We start from the raw sequence: 22,699 nt of genomic DNA, 5'->3' as shown, positions 1-22,699 counted from the left end.
CTCAGCTGAGAATCCAGCTAGACCCATCTTTTAAGCACATTACTCTGCATAAAATCGAGTTCCTACAGATGGAGCAATTCAAACCCAGACCTCTGGAGACCACCCCTTTCTTTTTCCACTTTATTCCAATTAGATGCATTCATATAAATATGTGCACAGGACACTCTGTCTCCCCCTCAGAAGCTGTCACCATACCATAGCATAAAGATGCTGATCCTTCCCTATCAGGACCCCTGCTGCAAGCTCCATAAGCCAGAAGCATACCTATTTGTTTGATCCTGTAGTTCCCAAAGCCAAAGAAGTACCTAGCATTTAACTGGTGCTCAAACTCTGTGGCTTGACAGAGTATGCAAAGTCATTTTTCCTGCTTCTTCCACTGGAAACAGTCACTTGTTAGTGTCACATTAACCCTTTCACTGAATTTTTCCCCCTAAATTTAGAGAGCAAATAATGTCACAAATGGTTAAGAAAGTCTTCAAGCTGTACTGAAAGCTTCCTAGAAACAACCCTGAAAAGAAGCTCAGCCCTAAAAAGAAAATGCTTATGACAAGAAAATTAAGATTTCAACATGCCCACAAAAGAATTATCAGATTAATTTCAAAACTATAACAAAATATTGATATTTTTCAGGTCGATTTCAAAAATATAAACATAAGCATGTAAGCCAGAAACAGCCTCAAGCCATCAATAAGCCAACTCTCCACTTTTCAAACCAAGTCTCCCACAGCTGTGGACTGTGAAAAAAGCATAGATGATGTTAAGGATAATGAAAAGCAGAAGAATGAAAAATGTTTTAGGGACCCTTGGAACTTCATACTACACCCAGGGTTTGTACTCCATTTAACCCTAGTCACTTAACCCATTTAAAGTGCTGACTTGTAACCCTGTTACCCAACCCAGCTGATGTGACTATCCAGTGTGCTGGGGATTTGCTTTCTCTAGGACAGAAGCTAGTGACTAAAAATTAAGCCTTCACATTTCCCATCTATAGAACTGCCAGACGTCTTATTTGGTGAGCTTACATTATAACAAAATCCAGAAAAGGACACCAAGAGAGACAGCAGCAGGGACATTTACAAAGGCCAAGCTTTACCAAATCCATCCTATGCTAACATGACCATGAAAATATGAACAAGAGCGAGTATCAAAACACTAGGCTGCTGTTTTAACTATACGCTGTGAAAGCAAGAAACCCATTCTGAAAACCCACTCCTCTTTCAGCAGCAAGGTATGCAACAATCAAATAAAAGTTTGCTGAACTGGACACACCCACAGAATTATTGAATGTCATCATCTTTCCCAAGGAAAGGGAGAAGATCCTGTTCCCTAGCAATCAGAAACTGGAATGTCCTAATTAAACACATTCTTTTGGATAAAAAAAAAGACATATAATCTATTCCTGTAGTCTCCTAACTGAATATAAACTCCAATCAATAAAGAAAACTTCAGTATGCAGGCCACTGATAGTTTTATTTGTAAGTAATATACATCTTACTAATTAAAAATACAACTTTCTAAGCTTAAAAAATATATAGAAATGTTATATTCTAATGTTTTCCCCAAATCGCCATATTTCCTATGTGTTCAATGTGGATCTATTCCACGCCACAACTGAATGAGACGTTTTTATTGAATTAGAATAAAACTTCATGTTACACTCAAACTATAGCTAGCATGATTTCTTTCACAATGTATAAGATTGTGTGGATTTCTGTGCTGTGCCAAAAAATGAATTACTTAAAAATAAATGTGAGAATAGTGAATAATCTGCTATGTGTACATCATTACCTATTAAGTTTGCATGTTTCACATTCTTGGGCTTGTTTTATTACCAGAAGAATAAAGGTGAAGGACAAAGATTAGTTCAATTCTTCCTCTCAGTCCCTCCACAGAAACACCACCTCTATGCCATAAATCAAAACTGGAGTCTCAAACGATAAACATACACAAGCAGGCTCTGGACACTTTCTAATGCAATCAAGGATCATGTATTAAATCAGCTGGTACTTATCTTTCCTTCTCATCATTCTGATTGGATCTATATGCTAAGTGCCCAACTGTTTCTAAAAGTGTCCTAATCCTCTATAGTCTACAGAAGAAAAAGCTGTGACCAAAAAATAATCACTTGTCCAGCCCCACCATGCCCACAAAGCAGCAGGCATAGATGGGACTTCACACTCCCCATCTGCAAATGGAATTTGGAAGGTCTTGGTACCAAATACAATAAACTAAAGAATATTTCAGCTCCAGAGAATGTTAATCAGCATTAATGTCTTTAATTAGTGCATCTTTGACCTTTACTAGTTTCCAGCCCCACTACAATAATATAACTATAACAAAGGTCTTAACAAGAAAAGGCAAGGAGTCAAAGCATGTGTCTTTTTCTTTTTACCCACCGGTCTGCCCTTCCCTTCCAGTCCACTTGGTGGTCCTCCTGACACTGAAACTCTGTGAGGTGCTCTCCTGAGAGCTTCTCACAAGGACAAATGTGTGTGAACTCAAGGTTTTACAAAACGTGCTACTTTCTGAAGTGTCCAATACATACTCATCAATAGTCTAACACAGGGCTGGGAGATTGCTTGCCAAGTGTGCACAAGGTTCAGGGATGAAGCCCCAGACCACAAAATAAAGAACAGCAGCAGCAGCAAGAACAATAATAATGATAGTCTTACAGAGACATACTGTTTTGGAAAAGTATTATGAAATGAAAGGTAATATTAGAAATTTGTGAATGAAAGACTTCCACTATCTTGTTATCAGCATTATTTATTCATTAAATATTTCAGAGGCTTCATTTAAAAAAAGGCTGGTAAAGATATTTTACAGCTTTCCAATTAATTACCACAAATCCACCCAGTAATGCACTAATTCATTTACCAAAAAAAAAAAAAAATACACTTAACTTAAATTATGTGTTAGATCCAGCAAACATGATCAAAGGCATAGTCCCAGTTCCCAAAGACAAGGATGCTGAGGCCAGTTTAAATTTGAAAGTCCTTTGGGAAGGCTGTCAAAAATGAGGATTTTTATGTCTTCCCCAAAGAGACTTGGCTCCAGTAGAACAGGACATGAACTTGAAATCCACTCTTCTCTTCAGCACATCCAGGTGACTCCACAGCAAGTTGCCTGGGACCACATCTTAAACAGCAGACTAACAAAGGGAGAATCTATACAGAAAGAAATATTCAAGGAAGCACCTAAAAGTCTAAATCAGTAGTCAGAACAAAATTATAGGACTTCAGGGGATTAAGACACCTGGACACAAGCAAATACAGAAGGTAGATCTTTCAGAAGACCATTGGTGAAAATGAAACACAGACAGACAGGAAAGAAATAGGCTTAAGGTGAGCCAAAAAGGCTCTTTGGATATAAAATAAGAGGACCTACTAAACAGGGCAGGATATAGTGTTAGACTGCCAAAAACCAGTATTTTGGATCTGTAAGTATCACTGTACCCAAACTATCCTTCAGAACCACTAAGTGGCATGGTTCTAACAGAGATGACAGCACAACTTCAGGAAAAAGATTTCAAACATGTATTTCATTTCTATCACAAAGCTATAACAACACTTCACTGCAATTAAAACAATGGGATTATAGATATCATACGACCCCTTGGCTTACTAACCGCACAACATGAGGCCCAGAAAAGCCTTATGACTAGGCCTAGATCACACCTGTCATAAAAGGCAGAACTGGAGCTACAACCCAGGTCTCCATGCAATCATCACATCTAAAGGTCAATGTCCCAATTCATCTCCGAGTCCTCAACAAAGACCAAATTCGGAACTTTGAAGCAGCTTCATACAGTTTGATGGACAGAAAGCATCAGGGGAAAAAGGGCAATTTAATTTTCTAGAAATAATTAAAACATGGATTTTTACAAACAGCTGGTATTACACACCACCATATGTTGTGCTAGGGTGAATGTTTCTTCTAAAAATATTAAAGCTTCTCTGATGGAATTGGATCTGAAATCGATTCTTAGCTGGCAACCTATACAAAGCCTGCTTCACTCTGAAGATTTGTAAAAAGGCAGCTGGCAGGATTTCACCCTTTAATAGTTAGAGCCCATTATACAATTCTCCCTTGAGCTGGACACTTCTAACCAGAACTTTTAGCTTAAAATTAAAGCTGAGTGGGAAAGGAAAGCTGGGTATAGTGGCACATGCCTATAATCCCAGCAACTCAGGAGGCTAAGGCAAGAGTATTGTGAGTTTGAGTCCAATCTTGGCAATTTAGCAAGGTCCTAAGAACTTTAGCAAAATTCTGTCTCAAAAAGGAAAAGTATTATGAAATTAAAGGTAATATTAGAAATTTTTGAATGAAAGACTTCTCAATTTGGGATAGAGCTGGGCATGGTGGTGCGCACCTGTAATCCCAGTAATTTGGAAGGCTGAGGCAGGAGGATCACAAGTTCAAAGCCAGCTTCAGCAATTTAGCAGGGCCTTCAGCAATTTAGCCAGACTGTCTCAAAATAAAAAGGCTGGAGATGGGCTGGGGTTGTGGCTCAGTTGTACAGCGCTTGCCTAGCATGTGTGAGACCCTAGGTTGGAGCCTCAGCACCACATAAAACTAAATAAATAAAATAAAGGTTTATCAAAACTGAAAATAAAATAAAAAGGCTGGGGATGTAACTCAGTGGTTAAATATCCCTGGGCTCAATTCCTGGTAACCAAAAAAAAAAAAAAAATTACATTTTGGGGGGTGGGGGGGTTGGGTATATAGCTCTGTTGGTAAAGCACCCTGGGGTTCAATCCCCAATACCACCGAGAGAGAGAGAGAGAGAGAGAGAGAGAGAGAGAGAGAGAGAGAGAGAGAGAGAGAAGGTGAGGGAAAAAAAGAAGGTGGGGGAAGGAAACGGGTAGGGAAGGGAGAGAGGAGAGCTACCCCTTATAGGAAAAACAAAAACAAAAACAAACTTCCAAGCTACTAAAGCTTCCAGCTACAGATATATGTTGTTACTGTGTCATGTCTCACCTTAAGACCTTCACATTAGTCAAAATGTCTTAAGGGGCTGGGTGGTGGCTCAGTGGTAGAGCACTTACCTAGCATGTGTGAGGCACTGGGTTTGATTCTCAGCACCGCATATAAATAAATAAAGGTCCACTGACAACTAAAAAATATTTTTTTAAAAAATGTCTTAAGTCACCAAAGCATGCTGCATTGCATTAGGTGGGACCCAGAGTTACACATATTTACATCAATAGATAAATGTGGATATACACACTGGGTTGTCTCCAGAACTAGAGCTGCATTTAAGTTTGGAACCTCATTTGAAAAACAATGAGGCTACTCTGTTTCTATCAAAAATTTATATTCAGTTTGGGGGAGCATTTTGGGAGGTGAAGGGGTTAGGAGAAGAGTTACATATTTATAAAATGTCCATGTGCTAGTAACAATGTTAAATACTTGATCTATTTTGGCTCTACTTTAAATAAATACATTGGTTTGAATGATGAAATCATGCTCAAAAGAAGAAACTGAGTCTGAGGAGAGGGTAAGTTTGCTGTGTACACACAGTCACATCTCTAATGTTCAGTGATTTGTGCTTTATAGTGCAAAATACCAACTCAAAGGAACATCACTCTTTTGACCAAAATCAACTCAGAACTCTTAAGTTTCTTATACATTCATCTTCAAAACCACCCTGTACAACAGAACAAGAAAGAAATGTTGAGATGTGAAGAGGTCAAAATACAGCAGGGGAGTCTAAAGCCAAATCACCCAGATCACTATGACATTACTGAGTCACCAGAGCTGTAAAAATCAAGAACCATTGCAGTTTGTGTATAAAGAGCCACACAGCCACCCTGGACCCCAGGTATCTTTCCTGCTAATGCCTCTGGAACATCTATCTCAGAAGGTTTACCTAGGTTTTACCCTTTGTTTGTACATTATCACAGAGGGATGAAGGGACATGGTAGAATAATAAATACCTTCTCATCAGAGCACAGGCACTCCAGTTTTTTAATTGTTGATACTCATAGCATTACATGCAAATTATACTCTCAAATAAAAATAAAAATTTTCATGGCAGTGTGAAATCTAAAACCCCTTGTAATTATGATGACGGTATAATTTCTAACTTTTAAAGTCAGATAACAGAATCTGCTTGCTAAAACTTCCCTTGTTACTTTTCTTTCCCCAACTGAGATCACTTTAGGTGAGAAGGCCAGAGTTTCAGAATCTCAGCCCAGAAGAGCTCTGATCAGGGACAGGAATGAACCGCAACATTGTTGTGGATCAAGGACCTTCTGAACTACACCATTTTTCCCCAAAGTGCAAACTGATTGTCTGCCTCTCACAGGAAGGTGAGCTGAGAGCAGCCAGGGTCACTACCTATGCTATGGGTGATGTGAAGCTCTGTAGCATGAGCAAGATGTCTCTGTGGTGAGTGCTAAGAAACATGACAGATGATCCTTTTGTTCCTTGAGTGCACTGCAAGAATACAGGCTAGTTTTGGAATCTGGCTGATTATATTGGTAGTTCCTAATCTTCTATTTAATAGCTTGAACATGTTATTCAACTTTTAATACCTACACTGCAGGGAAGTCCTGAGAATTAGATGAGGAGAAGGTACATACAGCACATAATCCAGGATCTGACACACAGTGGAAGTTAAAGCAGATCATCCTAGCCCAGGGAAGCAGGCTGGAGAGGGAGGGCAGCCCCAGAATTCTGAAGTAATAAAAGGTCATTTTTTCAAGTCCTCCTTTCCCTTGACTCTTCCACAAATTAAAGGGCTCAGAAACCCATGAGGGAGGAATGTGGAAGGCAAATCCAGTCGTTCAAAGAAAGGTGAAGAAGACGTACTGGCGGCCATGCTGCAGTTGAAAGGTTGTCAAATGCCTGTCAACAAGAATTTGCAGAAGGCTGTGGAAGCCTTTCCTCATAAAAACACATTCATGCAGAATATAATATTTTGTGTTTAATTCCAGGATATCCAGGGACCACAAATCTTAGGTAATTGCTTTTGTGTTATTAGTAGAGGTTAGTTGTACATGCTTTGAAGTAACTGCACTAGCTGGACATTATTTTACTTTTAAGAAACAAATGGAAAAAAAAAAACAATACTACAATTTGAAAAATGCATGAGCACGAAGCCCTTAATAAAACAGCAAACACAAACATGAAGCAGGAAATATGAGAGAGGAGAACATGACTCGCTAAGGCCTGTGTGAAGCTCAGAGGGGCTTCTGCAAGGGGCACCCTCGAGTTTCTATAACCTCAGGCTATCTCCCCAACTGCCCCTCACAAAGCTCACCCTCTACAACACTGTCCATTCCCAAACATGGGCTCAGGCCAGAGTAATCTGAAAATCCTAACATGGTCTGAGATTCCCTTGACATACGGAGGCAAGAAAGAACAGGTGCCAAGTAGAGGTCAGAAACCATCCCAGACCTGCACCTGCCGAGCACACAAACACAGGCTCCCGCAGGCTCCATCTGCTGTGTGCTGTGGCAGAGCCCCCTCTGTGAACCATAACCAGAGAGCCAAGATGACACCTTTCCACCCCCACAAGATGGTCCATTAGCTCAGGTGAAGGAGATCCAATGAGGAAGTCTAAAACAAAGGAGAAGAGAACAGCTTTCTGCCCTGCTCCATTGACTGTAGGCAGTGAAGCTGATGCCACCGCGCGGATTTTCCTTTACTCCCTTGGGGTGACCCTACAGCTTAGGACAGACTTCCCGGGGCAGGTTCCTCATGAGGATACAGAGTGACCTCATCTCTCACTTTAAAAAAGTGTACCCTTAATAAGCGAAGTTCCACATAGGAACCTGATTTAGAATAAAGATGTCTACCCCACCTCCTACTCCCAATTTCTGAACCTAAGCTGCTTCTAGAAGCTCGCTTGCACTCCTCAGTCTTCAAGTGCCCAAGACCATGGTGAAGGAGTACTGAGCTAAGAGACACAAGAGCTGGGATGCAGTCCTGCTTCAACCGCTTGCAGACTGAAGTGCCCTGGCAGGCTGTTCTTGCTAAGAGCCAGAACCTCCTCCTCTCCCCCATTCACACATGGGGAACAGTGTTAAAGTGGAGTTAAAGAACTGGGTGACAACACAAGTGAAAACCCAAGAGAGCACCAGAACATGCATGTTTATTAAAGTGCATGCCAGACCCTTCCCAAGGAGGATGACTAGAGGGGAGGGAACACAACCTGTCGGACCACCACTAACCATGGCTTACAAAGACAATTACGAAAGCAATCTTCATCTCAGGCATCCTCTGAATATATATGCTTAATTGAACAACTGCAAATCAAAATTGCTCTTCCTCATTACATCAAGGTTTCTATTTGATTAAACACCAACCAAAAAATGGAGGGTTTCTCAAGTCTGGTCTCTTACTTCATAGAGCAGGGAGAATCCCTTCAAATACAAAAGTTTCCAGTCCTCACCTTTTCTCCACTAAAAGGAATCTAGGCTCCTCAAAGAAAGGGCTGATTCCAGGGCCAGGGGAGAGTATATACAAGATGAGCCTGAACATCTTGCTATACCAGAGAGTTCTCAAAAAACTAACAAGTTCTCTGGGGGTGGGCATGAGAACAGGCTACCTGGCACAAATGAGTACAGCAATGAATCGTAAAACAACAGGAGATGGGAGTTCATGAGTCCATGCCATTAATAATTAAATAAATATGAATGAAGGACTCTCTTGCTTACAGAACACTGAGGGCAGCTATGCACATGGAAGGTGTACTGAGATAGAAAACCCTGATTGTACCCATCACAGCAAATACAGGACCTAGTAAAAATCATCAATAGATGTTAAACCTTGTACTTATTTTGATGAGAAGCAGGGTTATCTGCATTATTTTAAAGCATCTCCCATAGACTTGCAAGTGAAGAAAAAATAATAACAATTAAATGGTAGAGACACTGAACAGCATTCCGATGGCATGATCAAAGGCATCCCCATCAATCAGGCTTCCTTGCCTGCAGATGTGAGACCCTGAGAAGGACACAATGTCAGCTCTGCAATATTCCAACTGAGACTACATAATCTTTATCAATCATGAGGAAATATCAAACAACCCCAATGGAAGACCACTGTAGGTCTTAATGGGAAGAATGAATTCTTAAAAATTATCAATGTCATAAAAAGTAAAGTAAGGCTGTGCAACTGTTTCAGTTTAAAAGAAACTCATCAATGATATAAAAACACCTGCCACAGTCGGTACTTATGGGGAAAGTGTAATAAAAGACATCGCTGGGTCAACTGGTCAAGTTGTCATATGAATGTGAGAATTGATTTATATTTAAAAATGTAATTTACTGGAGTTGAAATAGTGTTGTGGTTCTATAAGAGGATATCTCAATTCTTAGGAAATAAATATTTAGTAATATGGAGGTAAAGAGCTATGATATATTAATATATCCTCAAAACAATTCCCAAAATACTGTGTGTGCATACACATGCACACATATCTATACATGTGTGTCTGTAGGAAATAATAAAGCAAAGAGGTTAAACACAACAACAGGTAACTCTGAGGAAAGAATGCATAGATATTCTTTGTACTCCTTTTGTGTACCTTTGAAATTATTTCTAAATGAAAAGTAAAAACAAAGAAAAATACATTGTTCTCTCATATTCTGATTACATTTTCTTGAAATATCTCCATGGCTTACCTTCCAGCACATCATTCTCCTCTGAATTTCCTACATTCTCTCTGACTTCTAGAGGTAAATCCTCTTCAATTCATTTCCTAAAATTAGTGGGTCTCTTGTCTATGCAGGATCCTAGAATCTTGCTTAGATCCACAGTCTCACTGACAAGACACAGCTTTCAAATCTGGGGACCTAACAAAGAAACCCCACCAAAGAACCCTCTCATTCCTCACCCCTATGACTGATAGGCCCACTCAGATGGAAGGGCCAGAAAACAAATGCTGTATTTCACACTTGGAACAGTAGCAAGCTAGAATGAAAGGAAGGATTATTTTTTAAATTACTCAAAATAAAGGGAAGAATTGAAAAAGAACAAGTATAATTTCACTCTGCTATATTATAGTAAGTAAAGTTCTTAGATTCTAAGAAACCAGAGTCACGAATGTCATAGTTTTCAAGTCTTCGTTATCATGTCACAAGCAAATACCCAGCTAAATGAGTGTCCAGCAGGTGAGAATCGGGGATCCATTATTCTTCACTTATCAAGGCTGCCTCTCACCTCCCTCATTTCAAAATTCAGAATATTGGGACTCCCTGCTAGTTCACTATCTCAGGGAATAGGACAGGTCCAGGGTTGCATCAGAAAACAATAATCCCAATTAATATTAATTGCCCAATCCCAATTAATATTCTTTGACAACTTTTTACCTGGTATTATGGTCTGTATGTGAAATATCCCCCATAAGCTCACCTGTCAGACAGTGCAAGAAGGTTCAGAGGAGAAATGACTGGCTTGTAAGAGTCTTAACCCAATTAATGATTTAATCCCCTGATAGTGATTAACTGAGTGATTGCTAAAGTGGTAGGGTCTGGATGGAGGAGGTAGAAACTGGGGCATAGCTTTGGGTATATATTTGTATCTGGTGAGTGGTGTGTGTGTGTGTGTGTGTGTGTGTGTGTGTCCGTCTCTGTCTCTCTCTCTCTCTCTCTCTGCTTCCTGATCACCATCATGTGATCTTCTCCCTGCCATACTCTCCCGCCATGATGTTCAGCCTCACCTCAATCCCTGAGAAATGAAGCCAGCTTTACTATAGACTAAGTCTGAAACTGTGAGCCTCAAATAAACCTCTCCTCCTCTATAGTTGTTCTGGTTGGGTCCTTTAGCCACAGCATCAAGAAAAGCTGACTGAAACACCTGGTATCACTTTTTTGTCTTGTAGAGGATAAAAAGAATAAAGTTGAGGACACCTCTGATGGAACTTGGATAGCTCACAGGTGGGGCTGGATCTGGAAACAGGAGGTTTTCACTCACAAGTGACCTAGGCACCCAATTCCAGTGTCCCAGTTACCAGGGAGCATTTCAAACTTCTAAAGGGAGCATCCCTTTTTAGGAATGCTACTGAAATTACAACCCAGCCCTGGCAAATTTCTGCCTAAGAACTGGAAGCAATCCTCCCTTTTGGACACTGCAGATGGCTTATTTGCATATTCTAATTCAGCCAGTTGATGATTGTTTGGGGGCATTATGGGAAGAAGCAGATGGGTGGACAAACTTTTTTTTTTTAATGTGTCACTCTGGCGAGTAACCAGGCTAATAAATAATCCCTAAATAATAAACTTTCAAATCAATTCATAATGCATATTCATTAAAAGGTTGCAGAAAATGCCAAAATGACAAATAGAGAAATAGCCTCGTCCTAGTTTGACCAAAATTTACGTTTGCAAAAAATTGAAAGATGCCACATTCCATGGCTCTAGAGAGACAAGGGCTATGGAAAACCAAAGTGGAAACATTATAGAGGTTGGAGAGCAGAGCAGAGCAGAAAATGAAGTAGAAAACTGGGGCAATTACTGGCATAATTCCAGTTCAAAACTCATCCTACCTATGCCCCAAATAAAGGAATAAAGTAAAATTTGTTTTTGTCCTGAATTACGCACATAATAGCTTTAATCCTCTATGATTTATCACAGAATCAGAGAAAGTATACACACCTGATAGGTCCAGTGCCCTCCTAGCTATTGGCCAGTTTTAGGTAGATTTAATCTCAAGTCACTTAAACATCCTTCAGGCATCAATACTTGTCTAAAGTTAAAGAGCAATGATCTTAATCCCCCCCCTTTTTTATCTGATTGTATTTCTAAAACTTCTTGGCAACATTCCGTGTGGAATCAGGAATTGACTTAGAACCTGGCTCTGCCACTTTGGATGTCCATGAGCGTATCACTTAGCTTCTCAGTGCTTCAATCTCATCAGTTACCTGGAGACAATAATGTGTCTACCCACAGGGCTGTTGGGTGTTTAAATGAGCAACATATATAAAGTTAAAACAGTGCCTGGCACTTAAGAACCATACACACATTTCCAATTATTGTTTTTATAAATTTATTCCTTATTAGATCTGCAATAAACAATATAGTGTGTGGTAAATAAAAGATACTTCATAAATATTCACTGAATGGCTATTTTAGGCATGCACTAATCACATGCCAATAAGATTCTGGCAAAAGTAACCCCTAATGCTGTATATCTGCTAGCTCTTTAAAATGTGAAATGAAGCCTCAATTTAACTTCATGGATTAAGATGTAAAGAAAATGGCTCTAAAATTTATTTTTTTTTAATTTAAACTTTTAAAAAATAAATTGTTCCATGGGCTGGGTTCAATCCTAAGCACCACATAAAAATAAATAAATAAAACAAAGTTACTGTGTCCAACTACAACCAAAAAATAAATATTTTTAAAAATAAATAAGTAAATAAATAAATAGATTATTCCGACTACTCAATCTGGGTACTCTTACTCTAAAATTTTTTTATAATGTTTAACTCTTAGTTTCCTGACCAATTAAAAAAATGTCCAGCCATGTGTTTAATTTCCCAGAAAACATCAAGAGACTACATCACAGACTCAAAAATCGGGTGAAAATTTTTAACATCCCATGCTTGCTAGTGGGAAAATAACCAATACATTTTGTAGTGTATATGAAGAGTCAATAAAAAGTTATATACTCTGATTCCCTTTAAAAACACTCCCTAGAGTTGGGGGTATAGCTCAGGGGGTATAGCTAACATATACATAGCCCTAGGTTCTATCCCCAGCACTGAAAAAAATAAACAATCAGAGGACAAATATTTATATATAAATGTGTTCATGCCAATGTTCTATTGTGAAAAAAATTGGAAATAATCTAAATGCCAATAGATGAATGAAATAAATTCTGGTTCACTCAACTATTCTTGTAATTTTTTAAGCAGCAGTGTAACAGTGAGATTTCTGAAACATATGTAACATAATAAGGGAAATACTCTTCCAACATGAAGGAGGTTCAAAAAAATGAAAGCTATAAGGAAATACACTCAAGAACAAAGGCAGCTCTTTCTAGCCACTCAGATCCAGATGGTTTTCTTCTCTATGCCAGAGTTCAAACCTTAGTTGCCATCTAATAGATGTCAGATTTTGGGCAAATTGCTCTTCCACAATTTGCGAACTTGTAAGTATAACAGAAGTTTGAAGGTCAGTTAACACCAGTAAAATACCAAGCACAGTGTCTGGCACACAAATACACTGCACAGGTGTTGACAATATTATTACCTTTCTGTGTTAGATTCTTCATGATGATCCTAAATTGTTTTGGGAACTTAAAAAACTAATACATATTAATAAAAGTTCTGAATATCTTAATAGAAACCAAATGAAGCAAGAATGCAAATCAATATATAAATCCATAATCACTTCTCTGAAACCTCTGGAAAACAAAAAAAGAACATGAGTGAGGCCCTGTTTTAGATTCCCAAGTACCACAAAACAAGCAAACCACCAGAATTTTTCAGATTTTTCAACAATGATAACAGTGTATTGACCATGCTATATAAAATCCCACACTAGGTCTAGGCTAACACCCTAAAATCAAACACATAAACATTTACACAAAATCTGGTAAATCAAGACTATAAATACCTACCTATCAACAAAGATTCCTGTATGTAGAAACTTTACCTACTCAGAGCTTTATAAATTTGAATTTATAAATTCAACTATGAATTAGGAGTCATGAATCTATCCTATCATAATGTCTGCAGCACATGATCTATTTCTGCCACCTTGGATGCATGGAGAAAAGATGACCATTTCCTAGTCCTCACCTCTAGTAATATCCTATTGGAGCAGGATGTACTGGGGCTATAGCTGATGCCTTAGGCTGAATAAAGCTTTATAGGGGTGTTCTGTTCTGTACACTGAAAAACTGCTTAGAACTACCCTTGATCTCTGCCTATCAGATGTCAATAGCACCTTTGCAGTCATGATAACCAAAAATGTCTCTAGACATTGCCAAAATCATCCCTACTGAGAATCAGGGTCCTATTGCAAAACAGTAAGCAAACAAACAAACAACCACTTTCTGCTCCAAATTCCACAAGAGAACCACAAACTGCAAATTTCTGCTGGAGTACTGTTTACTTCAGAAAGTCTCACCCCTCTCCTCTTCTCCATGCTAGTCTCCAAGCCACCAAAATGACTTTTCTAATTTTGCCCCAAATTACACAACATTCTTTTTACAAGTTGCTGTTTTAGCTCCCACTAGGGTCTACCCAAAATATCAGATCCCACATTCTCTCATGCTCACAGAACATGGTTGTGATATGCAGCCTTCCTAATAGGCCATTTCTCACACTAGAGTGAGTGAATAAGCTGCAGACAACAGGAACATGCCTCCAAAGGCAGGACATTTGTCAGCTGAAAAATCAAAGGTTTAGCTAGTTTCCAGGAGACAGGAAGAATCACAAAGGTCAGCTCTTCCCAGAACTGTCATGCCAGTGAGGCACCTTGAAAATGTGATGCCCAAGCAGGTCTGAAAAGTCAAATCTGACAGCATATTGGTATGTTGGTGTAGTGTAGCCCCAGTACACCACGTGAATACTTTAAGTCTTTAATATTCTAATTATTTTATGACAGTCCGAGAGATAAATCAAGAACACTGCATTTCACCAATTTATTTAGCCATGAAATCCCATCTTCCTTCTACTCCAACAATGTCTATTTTCCTGATGAGGAAAGGAGCATTAATCTGGGGAACAGAGACGAAAACTCCAGGGGCAATTCTGGAACCCTCTTTGAAGCTACTGGTTTCCACTTCTTTCTAAACAAATCTACTATGTGTATAGTTTTATATACTACAGCATTAGTCAAAAGATTAAAATGGAAACATATTAAATAAAACATCTACCAGTAGTAAATTTGTTAAGTAAATCATGACATATTAATTCACAAGACCATTATCCAAGCATGAAACGTTGAGGAAGTTTTTCGGGCACTGAAACAGAAGGATCTATACAGTGCATGAAGTGAAAAAAAAACAGGCGGACATGGAATATCATATTCCATCATCACTGCTGGTATAAGAAAGGAGAGGAGAGGGAGCATTTTTCAAAGACTTTGGAAACATGTGACAGTAACACTGGTTACCTCCAGGGAAGAAGACAAGGTAGGGGAAGGAGCAGAACAGACATCACCATTTAACCTTTTGCACTAGCCTAACTGTATTATATATTTGGAAATTAAGTTTAAAATAAGTATATAAACTAATTTTACCAATCTCTGGAAAATAAAAATCAAAAACATTAGAATGTAATACTCTACAGGTTATATTAGTAAAAATGTCAAAGAACTTTACTATATCAATGATGAGTCTGTACACTGATACCTTCTTGTTTTTTAAGAATAAAGGAGAAAATAATTTTTGATAAAGCTGTAACTACTTATTCTGCTTTGTGATTTCATAAAGACAATCTCATTATTAATTTGTTCTATTACGTGCAGACATCTCCCTTCTCCCTCTTATACCATTTCATAAAAAAAAAAATAAAACACCTCCATAAAAAAACACAACAGTTTATTTCATTAGTTCAGTGCATAAAGAATTAGTTCTGGCAAATTTCTCCTTGTTGGTTCCAATGTTTTAAAGTGCTGCTACAACCAATGAGCTGGAGTTGGAGTTGGAAGTTCTACCCATATGCTGTGTTTGTCCTCAATGTAACAAAATGCAGCTGCCACTTTTATGATAGATGGTCCCTGACTCACTGTGCATCACATCATGTAGTTGTGCTTCTTTGCTACCTTGGTAGCTCTTGTTCTGTTTATTTTGTTGCTGGTGTTGTTTTGACACTAAGAACTGAATCCAGAGCTTGACACATGCTAAGTACATGCTCTTCCATTGAGCTATTCCCCCTACCCCTGTCCCTTTTTGTGTTTGTTTTAATAAAAATCTACAAGCTTCCTAGTTTATCCTTTTCCCTGAAATCTAAGAGTTTATCCAATGTGTGATACAAGTATACACAAAATAGCTTCAATAATATTTTCCATAACACATAAGGTTGATGTAGGCTAAACATAACAATGGGCAAACTCTCCACTACTGAGAGCCTCCTAAGCAGGGAGACCTGGAGAAAGCAGAAGGCCAGCTTCCTCAGAATCATGATTCCCATAAATAACTCTCTGGATATTCTCATAAATACCTACTACTGAGCACTAATATTAAATTTCTTATATAGAGATCTACAACTTTTCATACAATAAATCAATGATACAAGACTATTTTTTAAATTACTAGAACAAATTATCAACTGATTTAAATAATTATACTGCCATTATGACTAAGTTAGTTATAATGGTTAGCATTAAAATTTTTTCAACTTTTTCTAATTTTTTTTTAGTTATACATGGACACAATCTTTATTTTATTTATGTGGTGCTGAGGATCAAACCCAGTGATTCATATGTGCAAGGCAAGTGCTCTGCCACTGAGCCACAACCCCAGCACTTATTTAACTTTTAATTTATTTTACAATAAACATGAATTAATAGGGGAAAATTAAAAATAAGGGAAAACTGAAAGATTAAAATGTTATATAGTTTTAAAGGATCAAATTATTTGTAGAGTATACATATGGTCCATCATTTGGTTTTATTTGTGAATTGCTAAAAGGTCCTAGTAAACACTTCATGGAAAACACACCTACGCAGGTTCATAGCCTAGGCTTCTGGGGATCCTCGCCAGGAGGTAGATCTTTGAATTTCCAAACCCCTCAATAACCACTCAGTAGTAGTTCACTGGTGGTCCCTTAGCAGCTGAAAGCAGGTGGCACACAACTAGTGTCTATAGTAGTAGGGAGGGCCAAGGACAGAGGGACATAGAGGAGGGAGGTTAGGACATCCTCAGATGGGCTTGATGGGGTGCTCATACTGATAGGTGGTATTGGACACCTCTGTGCATCCGTGGATGTTGGAAAATGCTATTGTGGAATCACCTTTATTAGGAAAAGTTTAGTGTGTTAAGAGACCTTGTAATTTTGCCCATGTCTATTTGTGTTTCCACCAGCCACATTCCTGTTATAACAACTGCCCCATATGAGCAAAAACAGCAAAGAACAACTTCACTTCATAGGAAACAATATCAACTTTGGGGACAGCAAATTCCACAGCCTACTTTCCTGCTAAATTTTAGGAAACTTCCCTAATCTCCTTGAACCTCAGCTTCTCCATTTACAAAGCAGTGGTGGTAATAACAACAACAAACACAATTTGTAAGGTTGCTACTCTATGCAAGAATGTGCATGGTGCTAATGTAATACTCTCTGATACACTGGAGGTTCTCACTGCATGCTGGCTGCCTGCCCTTTTCCCCCAGAGTTTGCCCTATTATGGAAAACAGCTATCCTGTCCCAATTCCAGAACCACTAAAGATTCTGACACAGATCTTTAGTGGGCCAGCCCCTCCTGCTCTCTGAAATCCTGCCAAGTCAATTTCCTTGACATAAGGGCTCAATCCAATCTTTCCCATTTCCTCCAACAGAGAGATCTTACTAGCCCAGTCAAATTTCCAAATCTAAAAGGGGCAAGAATTTTAATTATTTTCTCTTTTCAGAAACCATGCATTTCTCTCTCTCTCTCTCTCTCTCTCTCTCTCTCTCTCTCTCTCTCACACACACACACACACACACACACACAACAGCAACTTTGTCAGGACTCTGAGAAAAGCATGAGATTTGCTACAAATGATCAGCACTTTGCAGCACTTAAAAATATAGTAATCAGGTCACAGAAAGAACCTTACATCCCAAAGAAATCTGTTAAGAAAGCATGTCCCCTAAGGTTGAAAAGATAGATAAATGGCATTTTGCCCAGAGCTTTCTCAAAAGAGTCAAATAACTGAGTCTGCCCACCAAAGAGGGAGAAGGAGACAAGAGTGTAAAAGAAGCACAAAACCCTTTAGAAAGTGACCACACAGACCTCCAGTATTGTCGTCATTCATTTGATTTACCAGGCAGCCTGCCAAATAAGGCGCCAGCAATTTAGTACCATTAAGATGAGCTTAGTTGGCAAGGAGGGAAAAGGGAAAAGGAAGGCTTTTCATGTTGCAAAAACCAAAATAAGAATTTCCGAATGACCATGTCAATGCCATCAAAGCAATGAAATGCTAAAAAAAAAAAAAAAAAAAAAAAACTTCGGTGCACAGGAAAACATCTGCTAACTGACCACTTTTTTCCTGCTCACCTCACATTACATGCATTACAAAGTGACCATTGGGAAGCCCAAGAAACAAGACAAGATTTTCTCTAATCAGTAAGGTATTCAGCAGGTCAGATTTGTTTTTTCGTTTTAAAAAGGACTTACATATCTAGAAGAAAACTAATTTGTTCTTTATTTGACAAATAAAAATCTGAGAGCTCAGCAAAGCAAAGGAAGCTGCCTTTCTCTGGGGCAGCACTAACAAATTAAATTAACAAATATTCAGAACTGCTGGGAACAGACTGCTGGGGGAGGGATTTGTGGTTTGTTGCTAAAAATATAACCATTGTTGTTATTTATCTAAACAGAATATTTTGTCATTTAAATTTTCAGCAACATAAGCTGGATATCTGATAAAGGCAGGCATAGTTATCAGCCAGAGCTTAGATGGCACACAACTGTTTTTATGCAAAAAGTGGTTAAAATGAAGTTGCTGAAACTTCTCATGCAAAGAAAATGGAAAATAGCAATGTTTTATTTCTTCAATTGAATGCATTTAATATTGCCATTACTCCTTCACTGGGACACAGCTCTCAAGAGCCTAAAGCATGTGGCATTAGAATAGCAACTTCTCTCATTTAATATTACCATACAATGAAAGACAGCCTCAATTTCATTGAAGCTAAGAAAAAGGACAAAATTTTCTTTATTCCTGCTCAAAATAAGCATAAGGCAAGTAAAATGCCTGCAGGGAAAAGAAACAAAGCACTGACACATGCTACAGAACTGTTACGGTTTAAATATTAGGTGCCCCCAAAAGCTCATGTGTGAGACAATGAGAGAAAGTTTGGAGGTGAAATTACCGGGTTAGCAGAGCCTTAACTAATCAATGTGTTAACCTCCTGGGTGGTAACTATAGACAGGCAGGGTGTGGTTGGAGGGGGTGGGTCCATGGGGGCATGCCCAGCGTTTATATTTTGTTCATGAGAGGACCTCTCTCTCTGCTTCCTGGTAGCGTGTTCCCATTCACCTTGCTCTGCCACATTCTTCCACCATGATGTTCTGCCTCACCTCAGGCTGTCATGGACTGATTCCTTTAAACCATGAGCCTCCAAATAAAACTATTCCTCCTCTAAAATTGTTCTTGTAAGGTCTTTTGGTTGCAGCAGAGAAAAAATTGACTAAAACAAGTATGGACCTTGAAGATGTTATGCTAAGTGAAAAATTCTGACAGAAAAGACCACATACAGTGTGATTTCATTCATATAAGAAATGTCCAGAATAGACATTTAATTGCCAATTCACAGAAGCAGAAGTACATCCATGATGGTCAAGAGCTTCTAGAAGTGGGGAGGGCTGTGGGGGGAATGACATATGGCTGCTAATGTGTATGGAGTTTCTTTGCATGTAACTGAACAATTCTAAAACTGACTGTGGTCATGGTTGTACAAATCCGTGAATACATTTAAAACCAGGAAATAGGGTACTATTTAAAAGCAAACTAAGTGTGAATTGTATGGCGTATGAATTATGTCTCAATAAAATTTCAGAAAAATAAGAACATACTTGCCTACTTACAAATATACACACAAACAAAATACATTTTCTTAGTCATTCTCTTGTACACACACCGGCTTCCCTTTCTCTCCTCAAGAGAACAGAATACTTATTTCCCTCATTCTCTAGGATTGCTTGTTCTCTATAATTCTAGAACTGTGCTTTGAAAATTTTACTGTATGTAAGAATCACCTGTGCATTTTGTTGAAGAGCAGATAACGATTCTTGATGTCTGAGGTGGAGCCTGACAGTCTACATTCCTAGCTATGGGTCGTCCCACACCTAAAGTTGTACCACATACCAGGATCGTAACAAATCCTAAGTGCTAAGCACTGAGCAGAGCTACTACCCATAAACCTCACCTAGGACACTCCTGGGAAGGATTTTTTCCTCCCTGTTCTCCAAAGCACAGACCTGGAAAGAGGTAATACTACTCTGGGAAGCCAGACTTTCCACACCCAGGAAGGTTCCAGATACGTTCTATGCCTGCTCAGCTGCTGAGAGACTTTCCACCAGGCACCTGCTCCCTCTGAGAATGTCCTCAGATGTACAACCCAACCTAATACTGTTAGCTACTGACTTTATAGAGTTGTTTCCTGTGTGAGAAAAGATGCAAAAGAGCTTAAAGAAGCACAAAGCAGTATGTTGCTTTGTAGTAAAAGAAGAGCAATGACAAAGGCAAGTTTTCAAGACATTCCTTGCCAGACACAAAAGACAAAGCAGTGGGCAAATTCTGCAGGGCAATTCCTAATGCCTACTTTTGTGGCACTGAAGATGGAGGTCACAGCAATGGGCCTTCCCCATGGGGTTTAGTGAGGATAAGCCCAGTTTGCAGAGGAGGAGAATTTCAGTGGCCAAAGATAACCAGCACCTTCTGAAAAGCAATAAAAGCTTAGTGCACGTCTCAGGGATCCACTGAAATCTGAGTCAAAGTCACTGTGAGATCATAAAGTTAATAATGAGGAGCTCCTGTTACCAGCCATGGAGTCTCAGACATGCCCATGCTTGATTCACACGCAGATGAAACACACTACCACAATGACAATATAACTCAGGTTGAGGATTATGCTATAGCCAGAAGGAACTGAAGCCAATAAAGCTCTACATGAGCTTCACTTTCTATTAAATTGTAGTGCTCTGAAGAGAACAAAATACTTGTTTCCCTGTAGAATATAGAATAAATTTTATTTTCCATGAACAATCTCATCAAAAATATGAAAAAAGAAACTAAAATGTACTATATGTCTATTGTGTACCCATGTTTATTCCATGAAAAGGGAAGTTACTTTCATAAACAAGATTTAAGAGACTTGTTTTTAAAAAAAGAATGATGCATTTAAATGTTACAGGACAGTCTTAAAATCAGATAGCATTACTCTACCTATATATTTCCTATTATGGTTTAGATATGAGGTATCCCCCAAAAGCTCAAGTGTGAGAAAACAAAGGAACTGTTTGGAGGTGGAATGATTGGATTGTGAGAGTTGTAACCAATCAACTGATTAATGCACTGCTACGGATTACCTGGGTGGTAACTGCAGGCAGATGGAGAGTGGCTGAAGAGGTAGTTCACTGGGGGTGTACCTTTGAGGTTTACATGTTGTTCATGGTCAGACTACCTATGAACTGAGACCTCTGAAACCATGATCCCAAATAAGCTTTTCTTCCTCTACACCATTATTGTGAGGTCTTTTGGTCACAGTGATGAAAAAGCTGATGAAAACATTTTCTTACAGCAAAAGAACTGTTAATTTTTATGAAATGAAACACTTATATTTTCCTAATTTTCAAGGTTATTATATGAACATCAAAAATTAAAGAGATTTTTTACATCTTTCAGGAATTGAAATTTGTCAAATAAATCTTACAGAAACAGAGAAAATACAATTTTAATTCCAAATTCAAAAAAGAACCTTCACTAGAAAGTAATGAGAGCCTTGTTAACACACTGGCTTTGACATCTTTCCTCTCTTTATTCAGGCAATAATTTTTTAACTGTATTAGAGTTAGTATAGAGAGTCTACAACCTAAAAATAAAATAAGTATAATATATTCATTAAAAGGTATCCCTACAGGGCTGGGGTTGTGGCTCAGCGGTGGAGCGCTCACCTAGTAAGTGTGAGGCCCTGGATTTGAACCTCAGCACCACATAAAAATAAATAAATAGAATAAAGGTATTGTGTCCAAATACAACTAAAAAATAAATATTAAAAAAGGTATTCTTACAACAAAAGGGAAAATCTCACTTTGAGGGGGCACTCTCCTATTTTTATTCTGCCTGTGAGTCAGCAAAAATTAACTTATAGAAGATAACTTAAGCTTTAAGAAAAAAAACTTAGAAAATTTACACTTCTTAGGCTTTACTTTGAAAATTTTTGTTCCACACAACAACAAAATAATCTAAACATCATTCAACTACTGTGCTATTTACACCCTGTTTAAAATATGAATTTCCTATTACAGTAAGCACACACCTACATTAAATAGTTATTCATTCCAAAAGTATTAACCACCTAAACCAAGTTAACATTTAGATAGCGGCTTTTTCATGACTCTGGCACTAACCCATAAATTCTTTGAGAACAGAAACAGGTCTTCAATACCCTAATGCCCTAGAGCAGGTGCTTATTTAATATTGTTCATTAAATAAATGAAAGGAATCTGAGCCCTATGCTCACACACAGCACTGATCTCCACAAAGCTCATTTGTTATCACTTCCTTAAAATTAAGCAATCAATTAAAATGAGGAAAAGAAAGGAAGCTGTCATTTGTTATATACCAGACTCTTAACCTGCATTCATTTTGGTGTTTAATCCTTGCAATACCCTGAGGAAGACAAATCAGGACAAGGTACAACTTGCCCACAATTGCACAGCTAGAATAAGGCTGATCCTCAATTCAAACTCGGGCCCAAAGAGTTAAAATTATATACAGGTGATATTTAATAGACTGACCAAGTTAGGGAAACACAAGTTGCTGGTATCAAGGACTCTGCCCTAATGTAGCCAATCAATCCTTCAGC

The 22,699-nt window shown here is 38.4% G+C and overlaps 1 protein-coding gene across 2 annotated transcripts in view; it reads right to left on the bottom strand.

Moving 5' to 3' along the window:
- Positions 1–22,699, bottom strand: part of Sh3gl2 (SH3 domain containing GRB2 like 2, endophilin A1) — a 216,784-nt gene that overhangs the window by 164,191 nt on the left and 29,894 nt on the right. The gene's annotated exons all lie outside the window — the stretch shown is intronic.

Source organism: Marmota flaviventris, chromosome 13, assembly GCF_047511675.1.
Source record: "Marmota flaviventris isolate mMarFla1 chromosome 13, mMarFla1.hap1, whole genome shotgun sequence".
In the NCBI taxonomy this organism is placed as follows: domain Eukaryota; kingdom Metazoa; phylum Chordata; class Mammalia; order Rodentia; family Sciuridae; genus Marmota; species Marmota flaviventris.
Note: the sequence above shows the minus strand (reverse complement) of the source record. Positions and strands in the feature narration are given on the sequence as shown.